The sequence below is a fragment of the Amblyraja radiata genome, chromosome 9, assembly GCF_010909765.2.
Source record: "Amblyraja radiata isolate CabotCenter1 chromosome 9, sAmbRad1.1.pri, whole genome shotgun sequence".
NCBI lineage: Eukaryota > Metazoa > Chordata > Chondrichthyes > Rajiformes > Rajidae > Amblyraja > Amblyraja radiata.
Window position 1 is genome coordinate 51,237,784 of NC_045964.1, and position 16,772 is coordinate 51,254,555.

The 16,772-nt window shown below is 41.1% G+C and overlaps 1 protein-coding gene across 5 annotated transcripts in view; it reads right to left on the minus strand.

Annotated features, from left to right (window-relative positions):
- eml5 (EMAP like 5) overlaps positions 1–16,772 on the minus strand; it is a 138,443-nt gene that overhangs the window by 118,847 nt on the left and 2,824 nt on the right. The window lies entirely within an intron of this gene.

A 16,772-nucleotide genomic window follows, 5' to 3' on the forward strand; every position in this document is an offset into this window, starting at 1 on the left:
TCACTTCCTTAGGATCAGACATGTACACAACTGTAAAATCAGTATGCAAACACAATTTTAATATGGCATCTAATTAAATATTCACCACAAATTTATTCAATTTAGTTATTTTGATATCTCAAAAAATGTCTCGCCCTCTTTAAAATCTGTGATAAGGTTGAATTTAGTTTATAAATCTAAATAATTTAAAATAACTATATAATTTCAGTAAATCAGTTTTGACTGTTTATATTCTTGGACAAGACCAAACTAAAACCTCATTCCATCTATAGCACAGTACAATATTGATAGCTTTGCCAATGGCTACAAATATTTTGTATGCCAAGTAATCCACCACACTTCCCATTAAGAGAAGGCAAGCTCATCTCATACTTCAATCAAAATACTTATTTCTCTAAAGCATGTTACACAGTTACATCTCTGAGCTGACTTCCGAAAGTTGACTTTGGTTGGCACAAAATGTTTCCTTGGAATGAAATACTGTAGAATAGAGGTCCACAAAGTATGGCCCATTGCTGATGGCAGCTCAGTTAATTTTTCTGGTTGCCCCCCGACGATTATTTAAAAAAAAAATGTTTGCAGAGTTCAATATAATAACCATAAAGGTACAGCCCATGAAAAGGAGTGCATACATGAAAATGCATTGCAGGAAAACATAAGCCCATAATGCAATGATGTCTCACAAAAGTGCCAACAATTGAGGTAAAGGCAAATAGGTCTATTAAACATAATGCTTACATCAGACTTCAATACTTTAGTTATTATCCTTTTCATGTACCGCATTGTCTTGTGACAATGTTACAGATGATCGATGAAGATTGTTGCAAATTTAATGAAAGGTGCTCTCACAAAGTCCCTCACATCAAAAATAATTTGTTTGATATGAAAAAAAAAATTGTTGTTTGCAAGGAATATATTAATAGAAGGTATTACAAGACAGGTTCTCTGAATATTTGAAGGAATATGATGGAACTCAGGAAGGAAAGATGTGTGCAGTTGAAAATAAATCTTGTCAGCCAGCAAAAACTCTTCAAAGAGGAAATTTAAGGAAAACTGTGCCTCTGTTAAAGCCAGCTACTGAGTATCTCAGCTGAGAGCTTCAGGCAACAAGCCATTTACAAAGGGAGCATTTATTAAACAGTGTATGCTACAAGTAATTAAAAATATATGCTCAGAAGAGAGTAGAGGATATGGGTGATTACAAATTGACACAATTACAAGGTTTAGCCCACAATTCTGAAGTGTTTCCTGTTGCTTTAGTTCACAGTAATGATATTATTATTATTGATACAGTTTGGCTGCTCAAATTCATTTGCAGGATTAACAAATTGTTCCACCTTAACAAAAAACTGGCACCGCTTCAAAGTACGAAAAACACTACCGTGGGGCAAATCGTGTTTTATTCCAGGGATCTGAAAAAACACCCAAGCATCATGATTTGAAGTGGAAAAAAATTGGTCTGTTGCCACTGGTGAAGCAAGCAACACGATAGGGAAAGATATTTACGTTAATGTGTAGAATGGATACAATAAAACCTGATTACTTTTTATTATCCATCAACAGTTGCTTTGTGGAAAGACGCTAGATTTACTGAGACCATGAAAGCCATAGTGTGAATAGTAAATTTCATCCACTACCATGCGCATACACAGTCAGACAACTGCAAAGTTTTTTTTAAAATCTGATGCACTGCACAACTATAGGCCCTACATGTGCAGTGACATGGCAAGCATCAAGAGGATTTTTGGAGCCGAGCACCAAAATCGACAGTTGATTGAAAAAATGTAGGCTGGTGAAAGAACGTGCTGATAGCCAGTAGCCATGGGAGCTCACTTTCCTAACCAATCTCAGCGCATAATTAACCTCAATATTAAACCACACAGCAAAAAGCTAATTGGGAATTTATATAGCTATATATAAGAGTTCAAGATAAAACTGCAGCTGTTTAGTAAGCAGTTAGCCATGGGCAATAAATTGATTATTTTCCGGCTTGTTAACGTCAGGGCCAAAATCTGGAACGAAATTTCCAACAGGAAGTGACAGTGCAAAATATTACCCTGCCATAAAAACAGTTCCCAAGATTTTCACCAGCATGAAGTTGATGTACAGCTTTTTGAAACCCTGTTTTTTGCAGTTGGTGTTGGTTCTGCACCAGAATCTCTGCAAGGTGAACTGATTGATTTGCAGACAAATTATACTTTGAAGGACAAGAGCAGTGAAGGTTGTTTTCTTGCACTCCATGAGCACCTCCACAGTGGTCATTTGTCATGTCTTAAAAAATGTAGAGCTCCTTTATTATGCTTGGCAGCACATACATTTGTGAGCAAATATTTCACATTTGCCAATTAGTCAGTGAGAAACATGAATCAAACAAAGGGTTTCAGAGCACAATTCCTCAGCAAGTCTAGCAAGAGAATTATTTTATTTTGTTTACGACCTTTTGGTATAAAGATTTGGGGATCCCTGCTTTATAGCAATGTGTGATGGTGAAAGGTGCTACATTTGCATGGCTCTGTTGACCTTTGAGGTTCTGTTGATTAATTGCTAATTCTGCTGCTTAGTCAAGTCAAGTCAAGTCAAGTTTATTCGTCACATACACATACGAGATGTGCAGTGAAATGAAAAGTGGCAATGCTCACGGACTTTGTGCAAAAAAACAAACAACCAAACAAATATTTAGCTTAATAGTACGAACACGTAGTTGTCCTTGGCCAATGGGCTTTTACTGTTGAAAATGCTTAATAAGCATTAACAGCTTAATTAAACATAATCTTTTTGTTGCCCTATTGCTCTTGAATCGACTTTTTTTGTTCATCATTTTGTTTTTATCTCTTTATCTTGTACTATTCTTTCAATGCTTCAATTTGCCACAGTATCAGCTGAAATTAAATCTCTTAATCCCTGGAAGGTTATTATGTCATCGCAAAGCACTACTATACTTTATGTAAACAATTATTCTGCTCATTTAATAATTCTGTTCTGCTTGGCGTGACTTCCATGTCCAGGACAAGGGGTCACAGCTTAAGGATAGAGGGGAAATCCTTTAGGACCGAGATGAGAAAAACATTTTTCACACAGAGAGTGGTGAATCTCTGGAACTCTCTGCCACAGAAGGTAGTTGAGGCCAGTTCATTTGCTATATTTAAGAGGGAGTTAGATGTGGCCTTTGTGGCTAAAGGGATCAGGGGGTATGGAGAGAAGGCAGGTATGGGATACTGAGTTGGATGATCAGCCATGATCATATTGCAGGCTCAAAGGGCCGAATGGCCTACTCCTGCACCTATTTTCTATGTTTCTATGTTTCCATCAGTTCCAACAGTGCTCCATTCCTAATGTTATTATTCTAAAATCTTCAGGATTTGTCTTTGGACTGGTCTCAAACAAGTTCTTCATTACTGGCACTCTCAAGTGCATGCCATAAACTAAACCATAAACTCAACTGCAAAAGTGCTTCAGATATCAAATCGCCAACATCACCTCTCCTGCAATATTTGGAAAGGAAACAATCAGGAGACGGGGGGGGGGGGGGGGGGGGGGGAGATTGAAAAGGTAGTGGGATAGTGAGAGACATGGACAATCATTCAGGTGGAGCAAAGGGAGAAGAGGGGGATGGGGCTGTTGCTTATTTACCACAAATTGGAGAATTCAATGTTCATACCGGTGGGTTGTAAACTTCCAAAGCTGTTCAAAATAATATTATGCAAGGGCAGTTTGAGATTAAGATGGAGGAGGTGCTGGGCTCCTAAAGAGCATTCAGGTGGATAAACCCCCAGGACCTGATGGCATCTATCTCCGGTTATTGGGCAGGATGGGAAATAGTAGGAGTCTTCACGCAAATCTTTGCATCTTCTCGAGCCACAGCTGAGTGCCTAATGTTATTCCTTTATTTAAGAAGTAGAGAGAATCCAGGGAATTATAGTCCGATGAGCCTCATATCTGTGTGACTGCGTGGCTAGGTTCAGCTCCAACTCTATAATCAAGTTTGCTGATGACACTGTGGTGGTGGGCCTGATCACTGAAAATAATGAGAAGGCCTACCGGGAGGAGGTGGCTGATCTGGCACTCTGGTGTCAGGACAACAGCCTCCTCTTGAATGTCAAAAAAACTAAGGAGCTGATCGTGGACTTTAGGAGGGCACAACATCAGAGGACGTACACGCCACTGAAGATGAATGGGGATACTGTGGATAGGGCGAGCTACTTTAAATACCTGGGAGTCCACATCTAAGAGGATCTGACATGGGCATCACACGCTGCCGCACTGGTGAGTAAGGCAAGGCAGCGCCTTTACCACCTCAAGCAGCTGAGGAAATTCAGAGTCTCTCTGAGGATCCTCGAGTGCTTTACTCGGCGGCTGTAGAAAGCATCTTGTCCAGAAACATCACAATCTGGTTTGGGAATTGCTCTGCCCAGGACACGAAGGCTCTGCAGAGAGTTGTGCATTCAGTCAAATGCACAATGGGAACTACACTCGCCCCTCTGCAGGAACTAAACATCAGAAGGTGCAGATCCAGAACCAGCAACATTATGGGGCACCCCTTCCACCCCAGCAACAGACTGATATGGTCAGGCAATTGCCTCCGCTGTCATGCTGTGAAAACAGAGAGGATGAGAAGGAGTTTCTTCCCAGAGACCATTAGGACTCTTATCTCACCAGGGACTAACTTACTGTACCAATTTACTGTTGTGTTGTGTCTTTTTAAAATTGCTTTTTTTTCTCACAAATATGTAATTATTTTTTTTTTTTGCACAAACCGCAAGCATTGCCACTTTTCATTTCACTGCACATCTCGTATGCGTATGTGGCAAATAAACTTGACTTGACTTGATATCAGTGGTAGGGAAATTATTGATGAGGATTCTTCAGGGAGGGATTCAAAATGGCAGAGATGCTGCCTCACAGTGCCAGACACCCAGGTTTGATAGTGACAACAGATGCTGTCTGTACGGAGTTTGTATGTTCCCCCTGTGACTGACTGTGTGAGTTTTCTCCAGGTGCTCTGGTTTCCTCCCACATTCCAATGTGTAGGTTTGTCCGTTAATTTGCTTCTGTAAATTGCCCCTAGTATGTAGGATGCAAAAGTGAGATTACATACAACCAGTGTACGGGTGATCTATGGTCAGCATGGATTTGGTGGGACAAAGGTCTCATTTCCACGTTGTATCTCAAACTATCTCTAAACTACTCCAATTTGGAAGATAATTGGTTTATTAGGGACTGTCAGCATGGCTTTGTACATGACAGATTATGTTTACTAATGACAGATTTTTGAGACAATGCCAAAGGTTATTGATGAGGGTAGGGCAGTGGATGTTGTCTTGGTGGATTTTAGTAAGGCATTTGATAAGGAAGTCACGATGCAGCTTTATAGGACTTTGGCTAGACCGCATTTGGAGTATTGCGGACAGTTCTGGTCACAATCTGAAAACAATCCATTACAGGAAGAATGTGGAGGCTTTGGAAAGGGTGCAGAGGTGTTTAACCTGTATCAGGAATGATGCTTGTATGAGGGGGTATTAGCTACAGAGGTTGGACAGACATGGATTGTTTTCTCTAGAACATCGGACATTACAGGGAGACGTGATAGAAGTATATAAAATTATGATAGGCATAGATAGGGGAGACGGTCAGACCTATTTTCTCAGGATGAAACAATAATCAAATATTAGAGGGCATATCTTCAAGGTGAGGAGAAAAGTTTAAAGGAGATGTGGAAAGTGCCTGGAAAGTTTTGCCGAGAATAGTGGGTGAGGCAATAAAGAAAGTTTTGGATCGGTGCATGCAGGGAATGGTGGGATATGGATTATGTGCAGGCAGATAAGAGTTGGTTTTGATGTCATGTTTGGCACAGTCATTCTGCGCCGAATGACCTGTTCTTGTGCTGCATGGTTCTATGCTCCATGTTCCCCCAGATGGCATGTGCATTAATCTAGCAATAAAGGAACCCAGGAGAGGAAGGTCAGTGTGGGTATATAATCACAGAAATAGAAAAGGTCAAGTCAATAGACAATAGACGCAGGAGTAGGCCATTTGGCCCTTCGAGCCAGCACCGCCATTCAATGTGATCGTGGCTGATCATCCCCAATCAGTACCCCGTTCCTGCCTTCTCCCCATATCCGCTGACTCTGCTATTTTTAAGAGCCCTATCTAGCTCTCTCTTGAAAGCATCCAGAGAACCTGCCTCCACCGCCCTCAGAGGCAGAGAATTCCACAGACTCACCACTCTCTGTGAGAAAAAGTGTTTCCTCGTCTCGTTTCTAAATGGCTTACTCCTTATTCTTAAACTGTGGCCCCTGGTTCTGGCCTCCCCCAACATCAGGAACATGTTTCCTGACTCTAGTGTGTCCAAGCCCTTAACAATCTTATATGTTTCAATGAGATAGAAACATAGAAAATAGGTGCCGGAGGAGGCCATTCGGCCCTTCGAGCCAGCACCGCCATTCATTATGATCATGGCTGATTGTCCCCTATCAATAACCCATGCCTGCCTTTTCCCCATATCCCTTACTCTACTAGCCCCTAGAGCTCTATCTAACTCTCTCTTAAATCCATCCAGTGATTTGGCCTCCACTGCCCTCTGTGGCAGGGAATTCCATAAATTCACAACTCTCTGGGTGGAAAAGTTTTTTCTCACCTCAGTCTTAAATGACCTCCCCTTTATTCCAAGACTGTGGCCCTTGGTTCTGGACTCACCCAACATTGGGAACATTTTTCCTGCATCTAGCTTGTCCAGTCCTTTTCAAATTTTATGCGTTTCTATAAGATCACCCCTCATCCTTCTAAACTCCAGTGAATACAAGCCTAGTCTTTTTAATCTTTCCTCATATGACAGTCCCGCCATCCCAGGGATCAATCTCGTGAACCTATGCTGCACTGGGATCACAAGGATGTTCTTCCTCAAATTAGGAGACAAACTGTACGTAAACTGCACGCAACTGTACGCGGCACCAACACCGAGCCTTGCGTCAGTCCATTCGCCACTGCCTGTCATTCTGAAAAGGACCCGTTCACTCCTACTCTTTGCTTCCGGTCTGCCAACGAATTTTCTATCCATGTCAACACCCTACCCCCAATACCATGTGCTCTAATTTTAGTCACCAGTCTCCTGTGCGGGACCTTATCAAAAGGCTTTCTGAAAGTCTAGATACACTACATCCACTGGCACCCCTTCGTCCATTTTACTTGTCACATCCTCAAAAAATTCCAGAAGATAAGTCAAGCATGATTTTCCTTTCATAAATCCATGTTGGACTAATGCTTTTACTGCTATCCAAATGCCCTATTATTACCTCTTTAATAATTGACTCCAGCATCTTTCCCACCACGAAGTCAGGCTAACTGGTCTGTAATTCCCTGTTTTCTCTCTCGCTGCTTTCTTGAAAAGTGGGATAACATTAGCTATCCTCCAATCCACAGGAACTGATCCTGAATCTATTAAACATTGGAAAATGATCACCAATGCGTCCACTATTCCTAGAGCCACCTCCATGAGGACCCTGGGATGCAGACCATCAGGTCCAGGGGATTTATCATCCTTCAGTCCCATTAGCCTACCTAATACTATTTCTCCCCTAATGAAATTTTCTTTCAGTTCCTCTACCCCCTTAGATCCTCTGTCCTCCAGTACATCTGGGAGATTGTTTGTGTCTTCCTTAGTGAAGACAGATCCGAAGTACCTATTCAACTTTTCTGCCATTTCCTTGTTGCCCATAATAATTTCACCCGTGTCTGCCTTCAAGGGACCCACGTTTGACTTTGCTACTCTTTTTCCCTTAACATATCTAACGAAGCTTTTATTGTCCTTCTTTATATTCCTGGCCAGCTTCCCCTCGTACTTCATCTTTTCAGTCCGTATTGCCCGTTTCGTTTCCTTCTGTTGTCCTATGAAAGTTTCCCAATCCTCTGGCTTCCGGCTACTCTTTGCTGTGTTATACATCTTTTCTTTTAGTTTTATTCTATCCCTAACTTCTCTTGTCAGCCACGGTTGCCTCCTACTCCCCTTAGAATCTTTCTTCCTTTTTGGAACGAAATGATCCTGCATCGTCCGGATTATGCCCAGAAATTCCTGCCATTGCTGTTCCACCATCATTCCTGCTAGGATCCCTTTCCAGTCTACTTTGGCCAACTCCCCTCTCATGCCTTCATAGTCCCCTTTGTTCAACTGCATTACTGCCACTTCCGATTTAACATTCTCCTTCTCAAATTGCAGATTAAAACTGATTCCCTCTCATCCTTCTAAACTCGAGAGTGTACAAGCCCAGCTGTTCCATTCTCTCAGCATATGACAGTCCCGCCATCCCGGGAATTAACCTTGTAAACCTACGCTGCACTCCCTCAATAGCAAGAATGTCCTTCCTCAAATTAGGGGACCAAAACTGCACACAATACTCCAGGTGTAGTCTCACTAGGGCTCTGTACAACTGCAGAAGGACCTCTTTGCTCCTATATTCAATTCCTCTTTTTATAAAGGCCAACATGCCATTCACTTTCTTCACTGCCTACTGTACCTCAAGTAGCCTGCTGTAGTCAAGTATGGAAGATGGAAGATACAGCACTGCCTGCTGTAGTCTAGTATAGAAGATATTAACATCAAGCCTGGAGTAATCAGGTTTCTCTTGAAACAGGAGATTTAATATTCAATATGGGTCAAATAAGTCATCATCCTTTGGTTTATTATGTAAACTATTCAAGCTTTGCGTACCATGTTCCCTAGGGAATCATGTTAGTTCCCAGGATGGTTCATCCTTTAACAAATGTATAGATGTGGTGCCTGTGAAGGCTACCATACAATACATAAAGTATTGTTGGAGCTCATGCTTATCTATAGCCCTTAATTAGAAAGAAAGGCACAAATACAAGGAGGAAGGCATTTTAATTAACATGAGATTAATTGCAATTAATTGCAACTACACACCAGTTGACTAATTTAACAGATAATGGAGAATAAATAATACTGCCAATAGTCAGAAAATATTAAAAATTAATATTCACACCTGTATTTTCAGTTGTGAAAATAAAACAAAATATGCCTTAAAGATTTATAAATTTATTGAGCTTATTAGTAAAATGTTTCTAATTAGTTAGCATGTTTAAACTATCCACGAATAGGTATGCAAATTCACTCAGTGCTTCTAATGCACTGGTTGAAAATGATGGATGTTTTCTGATTTAATATCTTCAGCCTGTTCAATCTTCAAAATGGTCATTCTCCAAGGATTCAGCATTTAATCATTCTTCATCATTAACTAATGAAAAAGACATCCATCATTACAATATTTTCTACCATCAGCATGCTTTCAACCGTACTCATCTTTATTTCTGCATGACACAAAAGTGCAAAAAAGGAAGGTATACCAAAGAATATGTTAAATGACCCAGTGATTAATAGCTTTACCATGGTCATCGGAATATTTATGAAAAATTGGTATAGTTAAGTCATTGACTTTAGAAATGAGCCATTAGAGTTTCAACACACTTTGTGTCTTTCAGATTACTCAACCTCCATTAACATATTACTTTAGAAAAATATTTGAGCCAATTAATCATTGCAAAAGATGCTTTGCCTTGTTGCAGTTTTGTCAATAAAGGGGCATCCTTACATGGCAAACAAATTACAAAAATTCAAATTACACTAACCATTGGAGAGCTCAACCCAACTATATTTTATAAAATTCCAGCATCACTCTCCAAGATGGAACTGAAGCCAGGCGACTTTTTACATGCTGGTCCCAGAAGTGGATCTGCAATCATTCATTACAAAATCGCTCCACTCATTTAAATCTTTACTCATTCCCTTTATCCTGTATCTGTACACTGGGGCTGGCTTAATTGTAATTATGTATAGTCATTTCACTGACTGGATAGTACGTAACAAAACAGCTTTTCACCGAGCCTCAGCACACGTGACAATAAATTAAACTAAATTCTTATTTCAATAAGGGCAAGCATCCAGTGTACCGTATTGGCCTGTTTTTCTACAACTTGGAAGCATTGCACTATATTGCTACCTTTACTTATATTCCAGCCTTCTTTCTACTCCCAATTACCTCACACTTCTTTATATGGAACTCCTTTTGGAACTTCTTTATCCTTTTGACCATTTTATGAACATCTTCCTGAAACCGTCAATTTGCTCCTTCACTATCAAACACTGTGCTAATGGTGGTGTTATTTTGTATTCTTAATTGCAGCTCTAACATTTAAATGCAATTCATTGGACCACAAACCACCATGAAGAGTTATGCCCCTGTCCCACTTAGGAAACCTGAACGGAAACCTCTGGAGACTTTGCACCCCACCAAAGGTTTCCGTGCGGTTCCCGGAGGTTTTTGTCAGTCTCCCTACCTGCTTCCACTACCTGCAACCTCCGGCAACCACCTTCAACCTCTGGGAACCGCACGGAAACATTGGGTGGGGCGCAAAGTCTCCAGAGGTTTCCGTTCATGTTTCCTAAGTGGGACAGGGGCTTAAGTGGGACAAGGGCATAAGTGATTTAACATTGAACCTTGTGGAAATCCCACCAACTGAATCCAGTTTCTAAAACTCACATTAACATTATCCTTTGTTTTCTGTAGCTAGACATTTTGGATCCAAATTGCCACTTTCTATTGGGCTATCATGAACATTACCTCACAGAGATCAGCTTTCATTTATTGAAATTAATGAAATAAATAAAATTCATGATGTAAATATGCAAATAATATTTTGGATTTAATTGTTACGTGTTAGGAGGAATCAACCAGTTGAGTTCCATGTTTGAGGACATGAGAGTTGTGTTTTGTCCAAAGGAAGACACTCAAAACAAATGCCAAAAACCAAGTCCTGGTTGATTTTTCATTAATAAACAAAGCCATTATCACTATTCCCCATCACTTATTGTTTGCATTCGTTGGGGTCTTTGCAAGTCCTCTCTCCCTCTGCAAGTTTATTGCAACGCACAAACTATTTCTATCATATACCTTGGTAATCCATAGCCCAAGTTTACATTCAGCCAGTCTCCTCATACCAAGGCCTGGACTACCACAAAAACAAGAGTTCAAACCCAACCCTACAGCTGGGGGATTTTTTTAAAATACAAGAAATGGTAACCATGACATTACCCATCTAGTTCAGACATCCTGCAACAGTCATACATTGATTCAAACCTTGCAGCCGGTGTCCCAATACTCATGAATGTACAACATGGAAAATCGAAGGTACACAAAAAAGCTGGAGAAACTCAGCGGGTGTGGTAGCATCTATGCAGTCTGAAGAAGGGTTTCAGCCCGAAACGTTGCCTTTTTCCCTTCGCTCCATAGATGCTGCTGCACCCGCTGAGTTTCTCCAGCTTTTTTGTGTACCTACAATAATTTGTAATTGCATGATCTAACCCGAGTTAACCATTCAACGCTGGTTCAGAAAGCCAGCAGCAGCACCAGGCATACCCAAATGAAGGGCTAACTTGAAAGCTGCAGCACACACAAGAACTACGCAGCAAAAAAACTTCTGCTAGACAGAACCAAGTTACCCCAAAATCAAAGCCATCTTGCCTCATTGATCAATGAATAGTGCTAGAAAATTAGACAGCTAGAGGGAGAAGTTGTTCCAAGAACATGCCCATCTTCCAAAAAAAAGACAGGCCAGCTCTTGACTGCCAAAGGCAAGGTTGAATAACTTGAGTATTTTTAACTTCTTCCAGCCTTCAGCCAATTTTATTTAATTGCACAAGTTATCAAGAAATGACAGGGACCAGACGTCTGGATTATAAAGACTAATGCCCTGTCCCACTTAGGAAACCTGAACGGAAACCTCTGGAGACTTTGCGCCCCACTCAAGGTTTCCGTGCGGTTCCCGGAGGTTTTTGTCAGTCTCCCTACCTGCTTCTACTACCTGCAACCTCCGGCAACCACCTGCAACCTCCGGGAATGGCATGGAAACCTTGGGTGGGGCACAAAGTCTCCAGAGGTTTCCGTTCAGGTTTCCTAAGTGGGACAGGGGCATTATTACACTCCCGAATACCATGTGTGAATCCAAGTTGTTCCATTCTGGTTACAACAGGCAATTATCAGACAATGCTGAAAATTTCCCCCAAAGACCCTTCTCGCTAACTTCCATTCAAATTTGCTCACTGATGCTCAGATTGGATTTCATTTGAATGACTCAGTTCCAGACCACGTGATCGAAATAAGGATAAACAAAAGCCAATTTACACAGGCTGGGTGATCAACTCATCTTGATATCAAGACAGCATTTGGCTGAGTGTAAAATCAAAAAGGGGATTCACAAGAAATTATTCACCGGTTGGCATTATATTTTACAGAAAATACACTATGGGCGGAGCTTCATCATATCATCCTAGGAACATCTCTGTACGAGTTCTTCAGGGTTGTCCTAGACCCAAAGGGGAGGTATTTATGATTTTAAAGCGTGTTACAGTAGATAATCCTTAGGGACTAAGTGCATATACTCAGACCTTGCAGAGGCCTTTGCAGGGATATTTGGATCCACAGGTGCAATTCAGGAAGACTAGAGGTTAGTTAACATTGCACCATTATTTAAGAAGGGCACCCAGTACAAGCCAGGGTCAGTAAGCCTGACATCAGTGATGGCAAAGATATTAGTGGAGATTCTTATGGGCAGGATCTATTTGGAAAGGCACAGACTGATCAGGAATAGTCAGCAAGGCACTGTGTTGAAATAGTGTTGCCTCAAAAATCAAGAGATTTTTTTTGAAGTCACCTCGAGAATTGACATGGAGAGGGAAGTACACATTGTCTACATGGACTTTAACAAAGTGTTTCATAAGGTCCCACATATTAGGCTAATCTGGAAGGTTAGATCACTTGGAATCCAAGATGAACTGACAATTGGATACAAAATTAGTTTGGAGGATGGAGTCACAGGGTAGTTGTTGTATTGTCATCTTTAGAAAATATGTTGTTGTGACATGCCAGTTGAGAACAGGACATACTGACATCATGTGATCTGGAACAGTCTGCAGAAGCCATTAAGAGCAGAAGCCATTGTGTTGGAAGTTATTAAATGCGAATCATGACACAAAGTGTTGGCTCCATTCTGTCTTATTACATGAACTTCACAACTACAAAACATAACATGGTGGCAGAGGCAATTATTCTTACGATGACCCACAATTGCTAAACATGCTTTAACCAGCTACCAAGGATTCAAATGTTCAACAAAAGACTGACTTTGTTTTGTCGTTATATGGCGGTGAAAACACGCGAGTATCCACGCTGTAAACTTAAATGTATGTAACTGATTGAGCCTGCTTTTTTCCCCGATCACGTACATTTGGGACGGCAATGCTATGCACATCGCACAAGCTGCGATGAATACGCCAATTCTAGTTCCACTAATAAGCTGGGAAGCCACTAATATAGCAAATGCCTTCACCAGATTTAGACAGAATAGTGGCGTGATGTTCAACAGCGTGTTAAAGGATACCATTGGGAGTGAGAAAGCTAGATACCTGCCTCTCTGAACAGGAGAGAAGGGATTAGAGTTATACAACAGTTAGACTTCTGAGCAAGAGGAGGATAGAGAGAAGACAAAAGCTCTTAGATAAGTTTGAACAATGTCATGCCTTGAACCAAAGACCCACCATTGCATACGTTGCTACATTTTTCAAGGGCTAACACAAGCTAATGATTAGAAGTGTGGATGACAATCTTACAAAGATGCAAATGTTGCATCGAAATGTAAGTTTTGAGATATGCAAGAAGTGAATTCTTGCGGGGTCCAGAAGTCTCTCGTTGGAAGGGTTGGGAAATTGATACTCTTACAGGGCGGTCATGGTGGCGCAGCTGTAGACCTGCTGCCTTACGGTGCTTGCAGCACTGGAGACCCGGTTCAATCCCGACCACAGTTGCTCTCAGTATGGAGTTTGTACGTTCTCCCTGTGACCGTGTGGGTTTTCTCCCACTCCAAAGACGTACAGGTTTGTAGGTTAATTGGCGTGGTAAATGTAAAAATTGGCCCTAGTGGGTGTAGGATAATGTTAATGTGCAGGGATCGCTGGTCAGCGCGGACCCGGTGGGCTGAAAGGCCTGTTTCCGCACTGTATCTCTAAACTAAACTGGCTTGTAACTGAGCATAAATTGTCCCTAGTGTGTGTAGGGTCGTGTGAATCTACGGGGATCGCTAGTCAGTGCAGACTCGTTGGGCCGAAAGGCCTGTTCCCACGCAGTATCTCTAATAAAGAGATGCAATTGGCATAGCATGTTTCCTACAAACAGGCAAATGTCTTATGTCTCCTGCAGGAGAGTGGACGCAGTGGCCCATACCCGATATAGATCCAAATATCCAAGATTGAAGATATCTCAATCATCAACCAAAGCTAAACATAAAACATGCAGGAATTGTGGCAGATCACATGGTTTCAGTGATAAAACCAAATGCCCAGCCTATGGAACTACTTGTAGGAAGTGCAGAAATAGGAACTCTCGTCGTCAGTCTGCAGAGCTGGACACAAGCCACAGTACAATGAAGAGTTCCTCGAGCTCAGTATTGGGGTTATTTAAATTCATAACTTGGACGATAAGTATCATCGTGAAGAGATCTTCACAAAGGTCTGCACTCAGAGGAACAACACCAAGATCAATGTGTGATGCAAGGTTGACACTGGTGTACAAAGCAACATCTAGTCTCTCCACGAACTTCAGACAGATGGAGCCTGACAAAGTGGATAATCGTGGGATGCCTAGGCCAGAAGTTCTACAGCAGAACAAAACAATCCTAACAGCTTATGGCAGTACAAAAATAAGGCAGCTAGGAAGGGTATGGAGTAAAAAAGTTGGGACATCATGATGCAGTTGCACAAGTCGTTGGTGAGACCACACTCAGGACTTTTGTGTGCAGTTTTGGTCGCCCAGCAAACGGAAGGATGTCATTAAGTTTGAAGGGGTGCAAGAATGATTCACCAGAAAATTACCTGGCCTTGAGCTAGAAGGAGAGATTGGAGAAGCTGCAACTTTGTTCTTTGGAGCATAGACAGCTGTGGGATTACCTTATTGATGTGTACAAGATCATGGATAAAGTGAATCCTCAGTTTTTTTTCCACATTAGATACTAAAATTAGTGGGCATATGCTTAAGATGAGAGGAGAGAGATTTAAGAGGGACTACAAATCAACATTTTCACCCAGGTGGTCTGTTTCTAGAATTAGCCGTCATAAGAAATTAATACAATCGTGACTATTTAAAAATACATTTGAATAGATATATGAATAAGAAGGGCTTAGAGGATTATGATCTACATTGACAAGGTGGGCCAAGAGGCCTATGACTAACTATTTTGTGCTGATTCATCATATTTTCAGAAGTGAGGATATTTGATAATCATAGAATAATTGTCAACCCCACTTGTGAATCTTCAGAAACTAAATACTCTATGCCTGAATGAAGCAATGCTTAGCTAACATTTAGGCATTGACTAATTTATTGTAAATAACAATTGTGTCACATATAGCCAAGATCCAATCCAAATTGTCTTCCCCAGTGATTCACTTGCAGTTCGTCCAATCTAGTGTATTCATTTCAGTATTCATAATGTGACCTCTTCTAAGGAGAAATCAAACACAAATTGGGGAAATCACTTTGCAGAGTATTTGCACTCAGTCTACACGAGTGACCTTGAGGTTCTGGTTACCTGCTAGATTAATTCATCACCCCAAACCCACTTTCTTATCTATAGCCTTTGATACTGTTATAACACTGTTACACGCAAGCTTGAGGACCAATACTTCAACTTCCATCCAGACAGGTTGCAGCCATCCACGCCATGTTCACAGATAATCCTGTCCTGATGCAGGCTATTAACCCAATAACGTTGATCATTTCTTTCCACCCACAGTTGCCGATTTATCTGCCAAATTCTTCCAGCATTTGTCACTCCTTTTTTGCTCGTGTCAAACCTTTTGGGTTTATCCCAGTAGATCAGATTGTACAAATCAAACCATAAAACATTAGCAAAACATTACATTGACAAATAAGCTTGTTCTCATCTCAACTGACATATTATTGTACCCTATTGGAGAAATTTCTCTCAAACCACCCATTCACCTCTTCCACCTTTTCTGTTACCCAAATTATTAATTTCTCACTTTCCACTTCTAATGACGCGACCCAAACCCAAAACATTAACTATTTCTTGTTTTGAGTTTTTCCTACATTTTCTGTTTCTATCCAAGAGCTAATGCCCCAGGATAAATTGTCAGTAATACTTTCCACCAATGAACATGACATGGGGTCTAACAATGGAACAAACATGTTTGTGCTCCTAATCTGTCAGCACATCATAGGCTTCTATGTTTAAGAAGGAACTGCAGATGCTGGAAGATCGAAGGTACACAAAAATGCTGGAGAAACTCAGCGGGTGTGGTAGCATCTATGGAGCGAAGGAAATAGACAACGTTTCGGGCCTGAACCCCTTCTTCAAACATAGGCTCCTATGTTCGCCACCACATGCTGGGTTTGCCATCATTTAAATGACAATACATAAGCAGCTCCATTCAGAAGTGCTGGCAAGAGCTAGTGAGTTCCAGCCCAATATATTGTACTGCAGATTGATTACAAAACCATCAGGTGTCTTACTTACATAGTATATTCTAGAAATTGATCTCATTCAACTATGTTTAAAGTCATAGAATAATGGAAATCTACAACACAGCTAGTGGCCATTGGACCATGCCCACGATGGCCAAAATAATCACTATAAACAGAGCATTTTAAATCAGGATGGTAGACACAAAATGCTGGAGTAACTCAGCGGGTCAG